At 44.4% G+C, this 19,864-nt stretch overlaps 1 protein-coding gene and 1 non-coding gene across 2 annotated transcripts in view; both read left to right on the top strand.

Annotated features, from left to right (window-relative positions):
- Positions 1–19,864, top strand: part of LOC126106101 (ras-related protein Rab-32-like) — a 426,954-nt gene that overhangs the window by 285,135 nt on the left and 121,955 nt on the right. The gene's annotated exons all lie outside the window — the stretch shown is intronic.
- Positions 10,626–10,699, top strand: Trnat-ugu (transfer RNA threonine (anticodon UGU)). The gene has a single exon. It is a non-coding gene; the product is annotated as a tRNA-Thr (tRNA).

Here is a 19,864-nt window from a genome sequence, read left to right as displayed (position 1 = left end):
AAGTGAACTTTTAACTAGATAATTGAACTAAACATTACTTAGACAGTGATTTAGGCAACGAACACTGGTAGACAATTTTCATTCATAGTAGCCAGTGGTTAATGGAACTTCAGTGATAGGTATGAAGCATATAATTTAAATCCCCCCCAACACCTGGGAAAGTTTTCTTCTCAAGGCTCGGTTAGGAAGTCACTGATATTGTGCAATAAAACACCCTCTCGTGCCAAGTCGTGCATTAGTGATTTAAAATTCTATCAAATTATTGACATGAATCTCCCGAGTAATAATTACGCGTAGCGATAATAGGAGGGCAGTTCAATAAGTAATGCAACACATTTTTTTTCTCGGCCAATTTTGGTTGAAAAAACCGCAAATTTCTTGTGGAATATTTTCAAACATTCCCGCTTCGTCTCGTATAGTTTCATTGACTTCCGACAGGTGGCAGCGCGGTACGGAGCTGTTAAAATGGCGTCTGTAACGGATGTGCGTTGCAAACAATGGGCAGTGATCGAGTTTCTTTTGGCGGAAAACCAGGGCATCTCAGATATTCATAGGCGCTTGCAGAATGTCTACGGTGATCTGGCAGTGGACAAAAGCACGGTGAGTCGTTGGGCAAAGCGTGTGTCATCATCGCCACAAGGTCAAGCTAGACTGTCTGATCTCCCGCGTGCGGGCCGGCCGTGCACAGCTGTGACTCCTGCAATGGCGGAGCGTGCGAACACACTCGTTCGAGATGATCGACGGATCACCATCAAACAACTCAGTGCTCAACTTGACATCTCTGTTGGTAGTGCTGTCACAATTGTTCACCAGTTGGGATATTCAAAGGTTTGTTCCCGCTGGGTCCCTCGTTGTCTAACCGAACACCATAAAGAGCAAAGGAGAACCATCTGTGCGGAATTGCTTGCTCGTCATGTGACTGAGGGTGACAATTTCTTGTCAAAGATTGTTACAGGCGATGAAACATGGGTTCATCACTTCGAACCTGAAACAAAACGACAATCAATGGAGTGGCGCCACACCCACTCCCCTACCAAGAAAAAGTTTAAAGCCATACCCTCAGCCGGTAAAGTCACGGTTACAGTCTTTTGGGACGCTGAAGGGGTTATTCTGTTCGATGTCCTTCCCCATGGTCAAACGATCAACTCTGAAGTGTATTGTGCTACTCTTCAGAAATTGAAGAAACGACTTCAGCGTGTTCGTAGGCACAAAAATCTGAACGAACTTCTCCTTCTTCATGACAACGCAAGACCTCACACAAGTCTTCGCACCCGAGAGGAGCTCACAAAACTTCAGTGGACTGTTCTTCCTCATGCACCCTACAGCCCCGATCTCGCACCGTCGGATTTCCATATGTTTGGCCCAATGAAGGACGCAATCCGTGGGAGGCACTACGCGGATGATGAAGAAGTTATTGATGCAGTACGACGTTGGCTCCGACATCGACCAGTGGAATGGTACCGTGCAGGCATACAGGCCCTCATTTCAAGGTGGCGTAAGGCCGTAGCATTGAATGGAGATTGCGTTGAAAAATAGTGTTGTGTAGCTAAAAGATTGGGGAATAACCTGGTGTATTTCAATGCTGAATAAAACAACCCCTGTTTCAGAAAAAAATGTGTTGCATTACTTATTGAACTGCCCTCGTATTTGACTGTAGCGCTCTGCGCTTGTGTAGAATCTTTGACTCAAATAACAAGCCCACTGTTACGAGTTCTTAGATACTTGAAATTACGACCAGCTTGTAGAGTAATTTGTAGTGGATGTGACTGTATTGGTTTTATCATTAATATTTAATCATTAATCAGTTAAACATCGATTACGAACGATTAATTACGATTCTTGGTGAAGTAAATATCTCACGCACGCCGACACTTCGGTTCAACACTGTTATTTTATGTAACGTCGTCTTCGTAACTTGATAACGATCTCAACACTCTACCGACTGTCGCTGAGTTTTAGCCGAGGCAAAGTACAAATCAAACCAAATCATCAAGAAGAAGAGCCGTTATACCACGTCCTTCTCTGTCGTCGACCTCCAGCCTTTTGCTCGGTATGTACCTGCTTCTCTAATTTCACTTTCTTCCACCTTGATCACCTATTCTGACCAATCCTTCCGGAGTTCAGACCATTAAGCACTTGTCTTTTCTTTTGTCCTGCTTCTTTCACACTCTCTCTTCGTCATTCTATCCAGACACATCCTCATTACACATCCGGCAATTCTTACCTTTTTAGTCTGACTGCTCCTGATGCTGTCCTGAAGGTCCTGTACTGTAGTTGTCTTGGTCTTCGCTTCCACCTGTCACCTCATTCCTGAGGGCCTAGCATTTTCCTCACTATCCTTCTCTCCTCTTTCTCCGGTTGTTCTGCACGATTTCTTCCTAGTGTTACCGACTCACCGTTACCTTGTAGTGTCTGATCTTTGCATCTGTAGATATATTCTTTATGTTGCATGTATTTCTGGTCAGACTACATCTTATGGTTGCTCTTTATTATTTCCTCATTACGCTTGTTCCTTCCTATTACACATTCTACCAGGTATTTGAATTCTCTCACTTTTTGCAGGCTGCCTTCTAATGTTTTCCGGGCCCCAGTGTTATTCTGTCCACTTCATCTTTAAAAGGTGTTTTCAGCCCTTCTGTCTGTTTCCTACACATACAGTGCAGCACTCTAAATGCAGCTGCTCTTTTTGTTGCTGTGTCTTCAATCCGAAACCTAGTTTGATGCAGCTCTCCATGCTACTGTTTCCTGTGGAAGCTTCTTAATTTCTGAATAACTACTGCAACCCACATCCTTATGAATCTGCTTACTGCCATTCCCTATAATTTTGACCTCCGCCCTCCCCACCCCCCCACCCCCCCACCCCCCCCCTCTCTCTCTCCCCCCCTCCCTTTCTCTCCCCCCCTCCCTCTCCCCCTCTCTTTCTCTCTCCCCCCCTCCCTCTCCCTCCTCCCTCTCTCTCCCCCCTCCCTCTCCCTCCTCCCTCTCTCCCCCCTCCCTCTCCCTCCTCCCTCTCCCTCCTCCCTCTCTCTCTCTCCCCTCCCTCTCCCTCCCCCTCCCCTTCTCCCTCCCTCCCCCTCCCCTTCTCCCTCCCTCTCCCTCCCCTTCTCCCTCCCCCTTCCTCCCCCCCCAATACAATATTATTACACTTACGATCCCTTGGCGTCTCAATACATGTCCTACCAACCGAATCCTCTTTTAGTTAAGTTGTCACAAATTTCTTTTCTCCCCAATTTTATCCAGTACCACCTCATTAGTTACATCACCTACCCATGTAATCTTCAGCAGTCTGTAGGACCGCATTTCAAAAGCTTCTATTCTCTTCTTGTCTAAACTGTTTTTTTGTCCATGTTCCACTTCCAAACATACATCACCTACCCATGTAATCTTCAGCAGTCTGTAGGACCGCATTTCAAAAGCCATCATTAGTTATTTTGCTGTACAAATAGCAAAACTGATAAACTACTTTAAGTGTATTGTTTCATAATCTCATTCCCTCAGCGTCATCTGATTTAATTCAACTACATTCCACTATCCTTTCCTAGCTTTTGTTGATGTTCTTCCAAGACACTGTCTATTCCGTTCAGCTGCTCTTCAAAGTCCTTTGCTGTCCGCGCCAGAATTATGTCACTGGAAAACCGCAACGTTCTTATTTCTTCGCCATTGACCTTGGTTCCTTCACTAAACATTTCTTTCGTTTTCTTTACTGCTTGTCCAATACACAGATCGGATAACATCACTTCTCAACAACTTTCATGCCCTTCGACTACTATGCCTGCCCTCTGGTTTCTGTACAAGTTGTAAATACTCCCCCCCTCCCCCCCCCCCCCCCCCGTATTTTACCCGTACTACCTAAAAGAATTTCAAGATATTCCAGTCAACATTGAGAAAACTTTTGACAAAAGTCTACAAATTCTATAAACGTAGGTTTGCCATTCCTTAACCTTTTTTCAGAGGAGGAGGGTATGTATTCAGACCTTTGTTATGGTCTGTATTGGCGCGCGTGTCTATACATTTCTCCAGAACCCCCCCGAGGTCTGCTTTTACCAGTTTTTCCCCTTATTCTTATCTTCTGTGTCTATCTTTTTTTTGAAAAAGGCTTGTCTTCCATTCATTAATACTGATTTTAAGTCCCTAACTCTTCGTTTTACGTCTCCTGTACTTCTGTTTTTATTTATCTTACATCCTAAGTACTTCTATGATCTTACTTGTTTTGTTAGTTTCCATTTGGTATTCATTCCTTAGTAATTTATCCACAACTCGGAAGATTCTTTGATGATTTCTTTCATTTGCACCTATGACAGCATCTGAAAACTTAAGCATCTGTGTAATAAATGTGAAAAAAAGCATTAACTGTAAATTTTACACGCTCCGGTTTCGGCGATATAATACGCCTATATGAGGCCCTCTATTTTAGATAGTGCCTGATTTTTTCCGATGACAAAATATATGTACGTCATACATGAAAAATACTAGCACAGCTTTTGTTTTCTAGCTGTTGCGTGCTAAAGTCGTGTGTGCATTATCTGGTGGGATGACTGGTTATTTTTCATATATGATGTGCATTTTGTTGCTCGAAAGTGCAGCCACTTTCTAGCAGAGGGCCTGACGATAGCGTATTACAGCACCGAAACCGATATCCTATATAATAAATTTGAGATCTACCTCAGGTTGGAGGCTTTTTTCATATTTATTACTGTGGTGTCACCGCCAGACACCACACTTGCTAGGTGGTAGCCTTTAAATCGGCCGCGGTCCGTTAGTATACGTCGGACCCGCGTGTCGCCACTATCAGTGATTGCAGACCGAGCACCGCCACACGGCAGGTCTAGAGAGAATTCCTAGCACTCGCCCCAGTTGTACAACCGACTTTGCTAGCGATGGTTCACTGATAAAATACGCTCTCATTTGCCGAGCCGATGGTTAGCATGGCCCTCAGCTACGTCATTTGCTACGACCTAGCAAGGCGCCATTACCAGTTACTATTGATACTGTAATCATGTACCGTCAAGAGCGACGCTCATCATTAATGGATTAAAGTTCAGTAATCCACCAGCTACGTCCGTTTTTCTAAAGTCTAATTTCCTTGTCCTGTTCCAGACCTCACGCCAGCCTGCGTGAGCTAAAATGCGTGCCTTTCGGCTTCCTCTCATACCCGGTGTTGGCTTTCCTGCCAACCCACAACAATTACCCTAGGTGATAACTCGTGAGATACCGCCTCATATAGTGTCGGACCTTATGCCCGGCGTAGAGAAGCACCTTCACGTGGCATTGCGGAAGTGTTGCGAGTACAGGATTCTGTGCACGAACTGACCTCTCGATTATGTCCCATAATTGTTCGACGAGATTCATGTGGGGGCGATCTGGGTGGCCAGATGATTCGCTCGAACTGTCCAGAATGTTCTTCAAACCAATCGCGAACAATTGTGGCTTGGTGGCATGACATCATGACGGGGCGTGAGTCGTGCTTGGGTGGGTCAGTTGGCAGAGCACTTGCCCGCGAAAGGCAAAGGTCCCGAGTTCGAGTGTCGGTGCGGCACACAGTTTTAATCTGCCAGGAAGTTTCATATCAGCGCACACTCCGCTGCAGAGTGAAAATTTCATTCTAGAAACATCCCCCAGGCTGTGGCTAAGCCATGTCTCCGCAATATCCTATCTTCCAGGAGTGCTAGTTCTGCAAGGTGTGCAGGAGAGCTTCTGCGAAGTTTGGAAGGTAGGAGACGAGGTACTGGCGGAATTAAAGCTGTGAGGACGGGGCGTGAGTCGTGCTTGGGTAGCTCAGTTGATATAGCACTTGCCCGCGAAAGGCAAAGGTCCCGAGTTCGAGTCTCGGTCCGGCACACAGTTTTAATCTGCCAGGAGGTTTAATATCAGCGCACACTCCGCTGTAGAGTGAAAATTTCATTCTATGACATCTATTGTTGGGGAACATGAAGTCGATGAACGACTACATACGGTCTCCATGTCAATGATCGGTTCAGTTAGACCAGAGGATCCAGTCAATTCCATGTAAACACGGCCCACATCATAATGGAGCCAGCACCAGCTCGCACAATGCCTTAACAACAACTTGGGCCCGTGGTTTCGTGGGGTCAGCGCCACACGCGGACCCTACGATCAGCTACTACCAACTGAAATGAAGACGTATCTGATGACGTCACAGTTTTCCTGTCGCCTAGGGTCAAACCAACATGGTCACTAGCCCAGGAGAGGAGGGTGCAGGCGATGTCGTGCTATTAGCAAAGGAACTCGCGTCGGTCGCCTGCTGCCACAGCCCATCAACGCCAGATTTCGCCGCACTGTCCTAATGGAGCCGGCCGGTGTGGCCGATCGGTTCTAGGCGCTTCAGTCTGGAACCGCGCGACCACTACGGTCGCAGGTTCGAATCCTGCCTCCGGCATGGATGTGTGTGATGTTCTTAGGTTAGTTCGGTTTAAGTAGTTCTAAGTTCCAGGGGACTGATGACCTCAGATGTTAAGTCCCATAGTGCTTAGAACCATCTGAACCACTCGACGTGACAACAAGTCCTTGAACATCCGCTTCAGAAATATTGAACCATACTGCCTCTATAGCCGCCCTAATTGAGAAACGCTTGCCGGTGCAGGATTGTGTGCACGAACTAACTTTCGACTGTGTCCCGTAATTGTCGATGGGATTCATGTCCGGCGATCTTGGTGGCGAAATCATTCGCTCGAACTGTCCACAATGGTCTTAAAACCAATCGTGAACAATTGTGGCTCAGTGGCATTTTGTTTGAGAACATTAAGTCTATGAATAGCTGCAGATGATCTTTAAGTAGCTGAACATAACAATTTCCAGTCAGCGATTAGTTCAGTTGGCCAGAGTACCCCCTCCATTCCATGTAGACACAGCCTATACCATTATGAAGAAACCACCAGCTTGCACAGTGTCTTCTTGATAAATCGGTTCCATGGCTTTGTGTTGTCTGCGCCACACTCGAATTCTATGTTCAACTCTGGCCGACCAAAATCGGGGTTCAACTGACCAGGCAATGGGTTTTCCAGTCGACTAGGGTCCAACCGATATGGTCACCAGCCCAGGAGAGGGCTGCGGATGATGTGCTATTAGCAAAGGCACTCACGTCGGTCGTCTGCTGCCATACCCCATTAACGGCAGGTTTTGTCACTCAGTCCTCATGGATAAGTTCGTCCCAGGTTGATTTCTGCAGTTATTTCAAGCACTGATGCTTGTCTGTTAGCACTGACAACACTTTGTAAACGCCGCTGCTCTTGGTTGTTAAGCGAAAGCCGTCGCCCACTGCGGTGTTCGTGGTGACGCCTGAAATCTGGTGTTCTCAGCATACACTTGACACTGTGAACAGCGGAATTTTGTATTCCTTAACGATTTCCGAAATGGAATGCCCCATCTGTCTAGCTCCAACTATCATTGGCGTTTGAAGTCTGTTAATTCTCATTGTACGGCCATACTCACGTCGAAAACCTTTTCACATGAATTATCTGAGCCCAAATGACACTTCTGCCAATTATTTGTGGATAATAACGTTCTTGAATTCGTGGCCGAGCGGTTCTAGGCGCTTCAGTCCAGAACCACACTGCTGCTAAGGTCGCAGGTTCGAATCTTGCCTCGGGCATGGACGTGTGTGAAGTCCTTAGGTTAGTTAGGTTTAAGTAGCTCTAAGTTCTAAGGGACTGATGACCTCAGCAGTTAAGTCCCATGGTGATCAGAGCCATTTGAGCCATCCTAATGGATACATTGATGGTACATTCGACATTGATTTCTACAGTTATTTGATGCAGTGTTGCTTGTCTGTTAACACTGACAACTATACGAAGAAGCCGTTGCATCAGTGGTTTGGTGAAGGCCGTCGGCCACTGCTTTCTCGTTGGTGAGAGGTGATGCCTGAAATGTGGTTTCTCGGCGCACTGTTGACTGTATGGATCTCCGAATATTGAATTCCCTATCGATTTCCGAAATGGAACGTCCAGTGAATCTAGCTCCAACTACCATTCCACATTCAAAGTCTGTTAATTCCTGTCGTGTGGCCACAGTCACGTCGGAAACCTTTTCACACGAGTCACCCGAGTACAAATGACAGCCCTGCCAATGAGCTGCCCTTTTACGAGGTGCAACAATAAAGTAATGAGACTGATTTTCTTTGTAAGATGTGGCAACCCTGCAGGCTTGCGTAGGCACAATATCTTTGACCTTGGTCTGTAAGCTGCTTCTAGTCCAAGCGGCACATCGATGCAACTGCTCAGTCGAGAGTTATGCTGTAATAAGTTAACACGTGTTTGTGTCTCTCGTCGCGGAAATGGAACCGCATAATATTGCGCAACGGTATGCCATTTCTTTTCGCGTTAAATTGGGTGAAAACGCGACGACAACTTATGGTAAGCTTCAGAAGGCTTTTGGAGAGGAGGTTATATCACGAGCTCAAGTTTTTCGTTGGCATAAAATGTTTAGTGAAGGCAGAACGAATGTTGAAGATGAAGACCGCAGTGGACGACCATCAACCTCACGGACGGATGTCAACTTGGCCAGGGTGCGTGAACTCGTACGATCTGATCGCAGATTTATCCGTGAAAATTACTGCAGAAGAACTAAACATCAATCGAGAAACGGTTCGTCTTAATAATAACTGAAGATCTTGGTATGAGAAAGATTTGTGACTGTCAGTACAGCAATTTTTAACCTCAAAACAAATTTCAGTACTACCACAGCCACCTTATTCACCAGATATCGCTCCGTGCGACTTTTTTCTATTTCCAAGAGTCAAAACAGCGGTGAAGGGACAGCATTTTCGAACAAAAGCTGTGACGAGGGTCTTGGAGGATATTACAGAAGATGAGTTGCAGAAATGTTACCATCAATGGCAGAAGCGCTGGAAAAAGTGAGTGCAATCAGAAGGGAACTGCTTTGAAGAAGACAACTTAACTAAAACTGTGAGCAGCATTTTTTTTTTTTTTCACATAAGTCTGATTACTTTATTGTCGCACCTTGTATACCTTGCATACACTATACTACCACCACCTGCATATGTGGATCTCTCTGTCCCATGATGTGTGTCACATCAATGTTCGGCTGTTCTCCCACCATCCAATATAGCAAAAATGGATGCTCCTTAGTTAACAATGCATTTCCTTCCTGAATTTATTACTGACTTTTATTGCTTTCTCCACGTACTGTGGATGCTGAATAGCGAAGGCGACAGACTGTATAGTTCGTACTGGCAGCGAAGCAAGTCGGGTGGACGCGGAAAATAGTGTAGCGTTGTCGTATTCAGGAAATGGAGCATTTTTATCTGGCCTCCGGAAGGGTATGATCATTGGCTTTCGGGCGCAGTGTGGAAGCATTTTCGATACGGTTAACTTTGTAAACAGACTGCGTGCCACTGTGGTTAAAGTATACCGTGCATGGCAAGATGGCAGTATCCAAAGCCAGCACCGAGGCAACTATAGCGCACTACGAGCCATAGATGAAAGTGGTGAAGGAAGGCTGTGGAGGTGGGCTCAAGCGAATAGACGTCAAACAATATGAAGGTTCCCGAAAGAACAGATATCACTGATGACCATGCAGCTTCTCTAGAATGAAATGATAATTAAATTGAAACCCTTAGCTGCCGATAGGTGGTGTTGATATACATCAACCGGTCCGGGCACACATTTTCAGCTATCCCCATTGATGTTCTGGGTGATCAAAAAGTCAGTATAAATTTGAAAACTTAATAAACTACGGAATAATGTAGATAGAGAGGTAAAAATTGACACACATGCTTGGAATGACACGGGGTTTTATTAGAACAAAAAAAAAAACCCATATTGGTAGACGCGTGAAAGATCTCTTGCGCGCGTCGTTTGGTGATGATCGTGTGCTCAGCCGCCACTTTCGTCGTGCTTGGCCTCCCAGGTCCCCAGACCTCAGTCACTGCGATTATTGGCTTTGGGGTTACCTGAAGTCGCAAGTGTATCGTGATCGTTCGACGTCTCTAGGAATGCTGAAGGACAACATCCGACACGAATGCCTCACCATAACTCCGGAAATGCTTTGCAGTGCTGTTGACAACATTATTCCTCGACTACAGCTATTGTTGAGGAATGATGGTGGACATATTGAGAATTTCCTGTAAATAACATCATCTTTGCTTTGTCTTACTTTGTTATGCTAATTATTGTTATTCTGATCAGGTGAAGCACCATCTGTCGGACATTTTTTGAACTGTTGTATTTTTTCGGTTCTAATAAAACCCCATGTCATTCCAAGCGTGTGTGTCAATTTGTACCTCTCTATCTACATTATTCCGTGATTTATTCAGTTTTCAAATTTATACTGACTTTTTGATCACCCGGTATATCAACACCACCTCTCGGCAGCTAAGGGTTTCGATTTAATTATCATTTCATTCTATAGAAGCTGCACAGTAATCAATAGTATCTATCAGATGCCATCTTCATATAATTAAAGGCTACCCGGCCATTGACCTCCTCCTGTGCGAATGCGCGCGCTTTGCCCGAACTCTTACGTGACTCGTGGGCTTAGTCTGGCGCGAGTAATGAGTGAATGGGCAAATATCTATTAGTAACACTACGAATGTAGATTGTGGACAGTTGGGAATGTGGGTCTCACGGGAAGCGTGCAAGGGATAAATGACCTCGGTGGCTCAGATGGATAGAGCGTCTGCCATGTAAGCAGGAGATCCTGGGTTCGAGTCCCGGTCGGGGCACACATTTTCAGCTGTCCCCATTGATGTATATCAACGACACTTGTCGGCAGCTAAGGGTTTCGATTTAATTATTATTTCAGACGTGAAACTGTTCAGGAACGACTGTCCAGATGACTCAGCTACGTACAGTGTTTCCTCAACAACCGTTCAGCGAACGTGTATGGGAGTCCGCAGTATGCGATTGGTTGGTGCATCTATGCTGACTGCTGTTCACCGGCGACTAAGGCTGGAGTTTGCACGCTGTTACCGCAACTGGCCGTCCAGGTGGCCTTTTCAGGTGAATGATGTTTTATGCTCCATCGGATTGAAAGCAAGCTCCCTCCAATAATCATCTACATCCATACTCCGCAAGCCACCTGACGGTGTGTGGCGGAGGGTACCTTCAATACTTCTACTGGTTCTCCCTTCTATTTCAGTCTCTTATTGTTCGTGGAAAGGAGGACTGTCGGTATGCCTCTGTGTGGGCTCTAATCTGATTTTCTCCTCATGGTCTCTTCGCGAGGTATACGTAGGCGGGAGCAATATATTGCTTGACTCCTCGGTGAAGGTATGTTCTCGAAACTTCAACAAAAGCCCGTACCGAGCTACTGAGCGTCTCTCCTGCAGAGTCTTCCACTGGAGTTTATCTATCATCTCCATCGCTTTCGCGATTACTAAATGATCCTGTAACGTAGCACGCTGCTCTCCGCTCGATCTTCTCTATCTCTTCTACAGTAGAATACAAAGACACAAATACAGACATTAGACCATTCTTGCATAGACCGCCAAATAACCCACAAGTCGAAACAACAATAAAAACTATCAACTCAATCATACACAACAAAATAAATGAAAACACAACTATGGAAGAGTTACAACTATTGGTTTATATAGGAGCACTTACTAAACTAAATATACACACTAGGCAGAGATCAGAACCAACCAACACACAGAAGAAACCCACAAAACCAGCATGGCAACACAGGCTACAGATCAGAATAGAAAAACTGAGAAAAGACGTTGGACAGCTAACACAATTTATAAGAAATGCAATGTCAGAAAAAAAAGAAGGTTAGGTAAAATCTCACAACAAGAAGCGATAGAGCAATTAGATGAAAAGAAGCAGAAATTACAAGCATTGGCCAAACGACTTAGAAGATACAAAAAAAGTGAAAATAGAAGGAAACAAAGCCAAACATTCAACACAAACCAAAAGAAATTTTACCAGACAATAGATAACACACACATTAAAATAGACAATCCACCAAACATAACAGACATGGAACACTTCTGGAGCAACATATGGTCAAACCCGGTACAACATAACAAGCATGCACGGTGGATACAAGCAGAAACAGATACATACAAGATGATACCACAAATGCCTGAAGTGATAATTTTGCAACATGAAGTCACATAAATTCTACCCACAATTGGAAAGCCCCTGGAAAAGATAAAATATCCAATTTCTGGCTAAAGAAGTTCACCTCAACACATTCATATGTAACTAAATTATTTAACAGTTACATTGCAGACCCATACACATTCCCTGATACACGTACACATGGAATAAGTTATCTGAAACCTAAAGATCAAGCAGACACAGCAGACACAGCTAAATATCGCCCCATAACATGCCTACCAACAATATACATAATATTAACCTCAGTCATTACACAGAAATTAATGACACATACAACACAGAACAAAATTATAAATGAAGAACTAAAAGGCTAAAAGGCTGTTGCAAATGAGCACGAGGATGTAAAGAGCAAATGATAATAGATGCAGAGGTGACATACCAAGCTAAAACTAAACAAAGGTCGCTACACTACGCATACATTGATTACCAAAAATTTTGATAGTGTACCCCACTCATGGTTACTACAAATATTGGAAATATACAAAGTAGATCCTAAATTGATACAGTTACTAAACATAGTAATGAAAAATTGGAAAACCACACTTAATATCCAAACAAATTCAAATAATATCACATCACAGCCAATACAGATTAAGTGTGGAATATACCAAGGAGACTCATTAAGTCCTTTCTGGTTCTGCCTTGCTCTGAACCCACTATCCAACATGCTAAATAATACAAATTATGGATACAATATTACTGGAACATACCCACACAAAATCACACATTTGCTATACATAGATCATCTAAAACTACTGGCAGCAACAAATCAACAACTCAACCAATTACCAATAACAGAAGTATTCAGCAATGATATAAATATGGCTTTTGGAACAAACAAATATAAGAAAAATAGCATAGTCAAAGGAAAACACACTAAACAGGAAGATTACATATTGGATAACCACAGCGACTGCATAGAAGCGATGGAAAAAACAGATACCTATAAATATCTAGGATACAGACAAAAAATAGGAATAGATAATACAAATATTAAAGAAGAACTAAGAGAAAAATATAGACAAAGACTAACAAAAATACTGAAAACAGAATTGACAGCAAGAAACAAGACAAAAGCTATAAATACTTCTGCTATACCAATATTGACCTACTCATCTGGAGTAGTGAAATGGAGTAACACAGACCTAGAAGCACTCAATACACTTACACGATCACAATGCCACAAATATAGAATACATCACATACATTCCACAACAGAAAGATTCACATTAAGCAGAAAGGAAGGACGAAGGGGATTTATCGACATAAAAAAACCTACATTATGGACAGGTAGACAATTAAAGAAAATTCTTTCTAGAACGAGCAGAAACTAGCAAAATACACAAAGCAATCACTCATATAAATACATCAGCTACACCACTGCAATTTCGTAACCACTTCTACAACCCTTTAGATCACATAACATCAACAGATACGAAGAAAGTAAATTGGAAAAAGAAAACATGGCTAAGACGCATCCAACACATGGCTAAGAAAAGGCCATATATACAGTGAGACGGAAGGATTCATGCTTGAAATACAGGATCAAACAATAAACACCAGATATTACAGTAAGCATATTATTAAAGATCCCAATACCACAACAGATAAATGCAGACTTTGCAAACAACAAATAGAAACAGTAGATCACATCACAAGCGGGTGTAGAATACTAGCAAATATAGAATACCCCAGAAGACATGACAATGTAGCAAAAATAATACATCAACAGCTTGCCTTACAACATAAACTTATAAAACAACACGTTCCCACATACAAGTATGCACCACAAAATGAACTGGAGAATGATGAATACAAATTATACTGGAACAGAACCATTATAACAGATAAAACAACACCTCATAACAAACTTGACATCATACTCACCAATAAAAAGAAGACAACTAATCGAAATATCCATACCCAATACAACAAATATACAAAAGGAAACAGGAGAAAAAAAATGAAAAATACATCCAACTGGCTGAGGAAGTCAAGGACATGTGGCATCAGGATAAATTTGACATTATACCGATTATACTATCAACTACAGGAGTCATACCACACAATATCCACCAGTACATCAATGCAATACAGCTACATCCAAACGTATATATACAACTACAGAAATCTGTAATTATTGATACATGTTCAATTACCCGAAAGTTCCTAAATGCAATATAACATATACCGTACAGTTAAAAGGAAGTCACGCTTAATCAAGGTCCGCGTCACTTTCCATTTTTGACCAGACATAACGTCTGAGCAAAGAAAGAAATAAAAATAATACACTACTGGCCATTAAAATTGCTACACCACGAAGATGACGTGCTACAGACGCGAAATTTAACCGACAGGAAGAAGATGCTGTGATATGCAAATGATTAGCTTTTCAGAGCATTCACACAAGGTTGGCACCGGTGGCGACACCTACAACGTGCTGACATGAGGAAAGTTTCCAACCGATTTCTCATACACAAACAGCAGTTGACCGGCGTTGCCTGTTGAAACGTTGTTGTGATGCCTCGTGTAAAGGAGGAGAAATGCGTACCATCACGTTTCCGACTTTGATAAAGATCGGATTGTAGCCTACCGCGATTGCGGTTTATCGTATCGCGACATTACGCCGAGCTGGATCCCAACGGCCTCGTATCAATAGCAGTCGAAATGACAGGCATCTTATCCGCATGGCTGTAACGGATCGTGCAGCCACGTCTCGATCCCTGAGTCAACAGATGGGGACGTTTTCAAGACAACAACAATCTGCACGAACAGTTCGACGACGTTTGCAGCAGTATGGACTGTCAGCTCGGAGACCGTGGCTGCGGTTACCCCTGACGCTGCATCACAGACAGGAGCGCCTGTGATGGTGTACTCAACGAGGAACCTGGGTGCACGAATGGCAAAACGTCATTTTTTCGGATGAATCCAGGTTCTGTTTACATGTGGTGCCATTGGTTAAAAGTCTCGGTCATCTCTTGTTCGGACTGACAGCTCTGTTAACAGTGGACGTTAAATTTGAGATGTGTTACGACCCGTGGCTCTACCCTTCATTCGATCCGTGCGAAACCCTACATTTCAGCAGGATAATGCACGACCACATGTTGCAGGTCCTGTACGGGCCTTTCTGGATACAGAAAATGTCCGACTGCTGCCCTGGCCAGCACATTCTCCAGATCTCTCACCAATTGAAAACGTCTGGTCAGTGGTGGCCGAGCAACTGGCTCGTCACAATACGCCAGTCACTACTCTTTATGTACTGTGGATCGTGTTGAAGCTGCATGGGCAGTTGTACCTGTACACGCCATCCAAGCTCTGTTTGACTCAATGCCCAGGCGTATCAAGGCCGTTATTACGGCCAGAAGTGGTTGTTCTGGGTACTGATTTCTCAGGATCTATGCACACAAATTGCGTGAAAATGTAATCACATGGTCAGTTCTGGTATAATATATTTGTCCAATGAATACCCGCGTGTCATTTGCATTTCTTCTTGGTGTAGCAATTTTAATGGCCAGTAGTGTAATAATATATAATAAAGAACATTAAAACTTCGTTCTTTTTTTGGTTACTCTCAATCCGTATTCTGTACTCAATAGGCGGTGCATTCCATTTAGCATGTCCTAAAGACTACAGTTCTTTCTTGCTTTCGCTGAGAAGTGCAATGTCACCAGTACATATAATTGGCGTCCTTTCACCCTGAGCTTTAACCCCGCTCTTGAACTGATCTTTTACTTCTGCCAGTGCGACTTTTTCCGGTACGAACTGCACAGTAGGAAGGTTAGACATGATAAAGGCAATAAAATTGGAGAAATTCAGTCTTACGAAGGTGAGAAATAATCATTCGTCCTCATTTGGCATTCACAAGTGCGAAGGAAAATGGTGCGGTATGATTGAGTACGCAACGACGTACACCCTCCTCCACACTGACAAGACGGTGCCTGTATCCCCGTGTACCTGCTGTGGGGCGTGGACCGCCTGCGGAGGCTGAGCAGTGCTGTAAAGTAGACCTACAACCTTCACGCGCTCAAATATCGCCGTTAGGACGCAATCCCCTCACTCAGAGGGTAACCGATACACCGCCTATCACATTGCGGCCTTGGCCTTGAGTTTCTCTCTCTCTCTCTCTCTCTCTCTCTCTCTCTCTCTCTCCTGCGACCAGACCACCTGTTCGTAAGAGATCGCTCCTAGGCATGGGCAGTGTTGACAAATCATCCACGCTGATTTGGATTTCATCTTCGATATCTAAACATAGGTTACAATAATCGATCCTAATACATCGATATGGCTAGCATCGATGTTCAATGAAAATGTGAAGGGTCTCTATAAAGTCTCGCAATGAGAGAGAGAGAGAGAGAGAGAGAGAGGTGGGGGCAATGTATCTAGCGCGTAAGGACATACTTTGTGGGAATAGTTACCTCAAACATTAGATCATTACTTCGCATTCACAACAGATAACGGCCAAAGGCATTCTCTATCTCAGAAAGAAATACGAAGGGATAAACGAACTTTCACCTAACAGACCGCGTGATCAAAAAGTCAGTATAAGTTCGAAAATTGAATAAATCGCGGAATAATGTGGATAGAGAGGTACAAATTCACACACATGCTTGGAATGACATGGCGTTTTATTAGAACAAAAAAAAAACAAGTTCAAAAAATGTCCGACAGATGGCGCTTAACCTGATCAGAATAGCAATAATTAGCATAACAAAGTAAGACAAAGCAAAGGTGATGTTCTTTACAGGAAATGATCAATATGTCCACCATCGTTCCTCAACAATAGCTATAGTCGAGGAGTAATGTTGTGAACAGCTCTGTAAAGCAAGTCCGTAGTTGTGTTGAGGCGTTGGCGTCGGATGTTGTCTTTCAGCATCCCTAGAGGTGTCGGTGGATCACGATACACTTGCGACTTCAGGTAACCCCAAAGCCAATAATCGCACGGACTGAGGTCTAGGGACCTGGGAGGCCAAGCATGACGAAAGTGACGGTTGAGCACACGATCATCACCAAACGACACGCGCAAGAGATCTTTCACGTGTCTAGCAATAAGGGGTGGAGCGCCATCCTGCATAACCATCGTACGTTCCAGCAGGTGTTTATCAGCCAGGCTGGGGATGATCCGATTCTGTAACATATCAGCGTACCTCTCACCCGTCACGGTAGCAGTTACAAAACCAGAATCACGCATTTCCTCGAAGAAAAACGGCCCGATAACGGTAGATGTGGCAAATCCAACCCATACCGTGACTTTCTCATCGTGCAATGGAGTTTCCACAACAGTTCTAGGATTTTCGGTAGCCCAAATTCTGCAGTTGTGGGCGTTGACAGACCCTCGGAGCGTGAAATGAGCTTCATCGGTCCACAACACGTAACTCAACCAATCGTCATCTTCCGCCATCTTTTGAAACGCCCACACCGCAAATGCCCTCCGCTTCACTAAATCGCCAGGTAACAGTTCATGATGCCGATGGATTTTGTACAGATAGCATCTGAGGGAACGCCTCAGTGCCAACCAAACAGTAGTGTATGGAAAGTCGGTGCGACGTGCGACTGCATAGACGAACCCGGTACAGACTGCATTTCTTCCTGGACTGTCTCAGCAGCATTACGCCTTGTGCTCGGTCGGCCACTACGGGGTCTATCGTCTAAACAACCCGTGGCTTCGAAATCATTCTCGCTACAGCTGCATTTGTCAACGGACCTTTACCCGTTCTAATCCCCTTCCTATGGCCATTGGATCGTAACGCTGAACTAGCACATTCCCCATTCTGATAAAACAGCTTCAGTAAAAGCGCCTTTTCAGGTAACGTCAATATGCTGCGACTGCTGGCGTATCTGATTATCTCTCTCATTACTGCTCCTTTTATACACGATTGTCATGCACTGACGTTTTGCTGTCCAGCGCCATCTGTCGGACATTTTCTGAACTTCGTTTTTTTTTTTTTTTTTGTTCTAATAAAACCCCATTTCATTCCAAGCATGTGTGTCAATTTTTACCTCTCTATGTACATTATTCCGTGGTTTATTAAGTTTTCAAATTTATACTGACTTTTTGATCACCCGGTACTTCAGGCAAGATGTAAAAATTCAAATGGCTCTGAGCACTATTGGACTTAACTTCTGAGGTCATCAGTCCCCTAGAACTTAGAACTACGTACACCTAATCAACCTAAGGACATCACACACACCCATGCCCGAGGCAGGATTCGAACCTGCGACCGTAGTGGTCGCGCGGTTCCAGACTGTATCGCCTGGAACCGCTCGGCCACACCGGCCGGCCGGCAAGATATAAAACAGTGGCTAATACACTGACAGAAAAGAAATCGCAACACCAAAAAACAATGTAGAATACATATGTCTAAGAGGTCTATTCCGAAAGTAAGGTCCGATCGGTCGCAAAATGGAAACCACAGTGAAAATCCGATAAAGCTTTGCATAGGTGTGTTGGACACTGCCTCTAATATGCCCGGTAATCGCGTCAGGTTTGTCTTTTCAGTTCTGAGCGCACAGGGAGCACGTAAAGATGCCTAGAAAACAGTGCCTCCCGCCAAAAATGAGTGTCCTTGAGAGATTTCGCCTGGTTGGATGCAGTCCGCACAACATAACTGTCGTGCATTTCCTTCCTCATGACAGTTCTCGGCCGCAGTAAGGACGCCCCTGCAGCGTTTCCGATGGGGAATGTTTGATTGCCCTCCATACAGCCTGGACTTCACTACTTCTGATTTTCACCTCTGCTGACGTGAACCGCTGGCTATGAAGTCAACGTTTTGGCACAGACAACGAACTGCAGATCACAGTAGAGAATTGGCGAAAACTGCAGGCGGCTGCCTTCTATAACGAGGGTATTGGAAAGTTAGTACACCGCTACGAGAAATGTCTCAGACGGAGCGGTGACTGTGTAGAGACGTTGCTGGAAGGAGTGGCTAACTATTGCAAATAAAACACTTTTCATTTACGCTATGGTACCCATTTCGCGACCCATCGGACCGTACTTTCGGGATACGCCTCGTAGATATCATATGCAAGTGATTAATATTCCTAGATGACAGGTTAATGCAAGCGCGAGCTAAGCCATTGCAAATGCGAAACGCTGGTACATTAAAACCCGGTGAAACTGTCAGAATGTTCAATGCAAACGTGTGTGCATTTGTGTTGCGCGGGTACTGGACGTCAGTTTGTGGTGTGGAGTTCCATGCGTGTTGCACGTGATCAGGGTAGGGAAGGTTAACAGTGTTTGTGGATGACGCAGGAGTTGTCGTCCGATGACGTCGCACGTGAGCTGGACTGGGGACAGGTCTGGTGATGGAATAGACCAAGGCAACATGTCGACACTGTGGAGCATGTTGGGTTAGAGAGGGCGTTATCCTCTTGGAAAACACCCCCTGGAATTATGTTCGTGAATGGCAGCACAGTTGCTCGAATCACCAAATTGACGTACAGATTTGCTGGGATGGTGCGTGACGTAACCACATAAGAGCTCATGCAGACATACGAAATCGCACCCAGACCATAAGTTCAGGTGTAGGTCCAATGTGTGTAGCACGCAGATAGGTGGGTTGCACGCCCTCAACTGGTCCTCTCCTAACCAACACACGACCATCACTGGCTCTGAGGCAGAATCGGCTTTCATCACAAAACACGACATACCTACACTCCTGGAAATTGAAATAAGAACACCGTGAATTCATTGTCCCAGGAAGGGGAAACTTTATTGACACATTCCTGGGGTCAGATACATCACATGATCACACTGACAGAACCAC

This window comes from Schistocerca cancellata, chromosome 10 (assembly GCF_023864275.1).
Source record: "Schistocerca cancellata isolate TAMUIC-IGC-003103 chromosome 10, iqSchCanc2.1, whole genome shotgun sequence".
Classification (NCBI taxonomy): domain Eukaryota; kingdom Metazoa; phylum Arthropoda; class Insecta; order Orthoptera; family Acrididae; genus Schistocerca; species Schistocerca cancellata.
The sequence above is the reverse complement of the archived record's forward strand: the minus strand, read 5'-3'. Positions and strand labels throughout refer to the sequence as shown.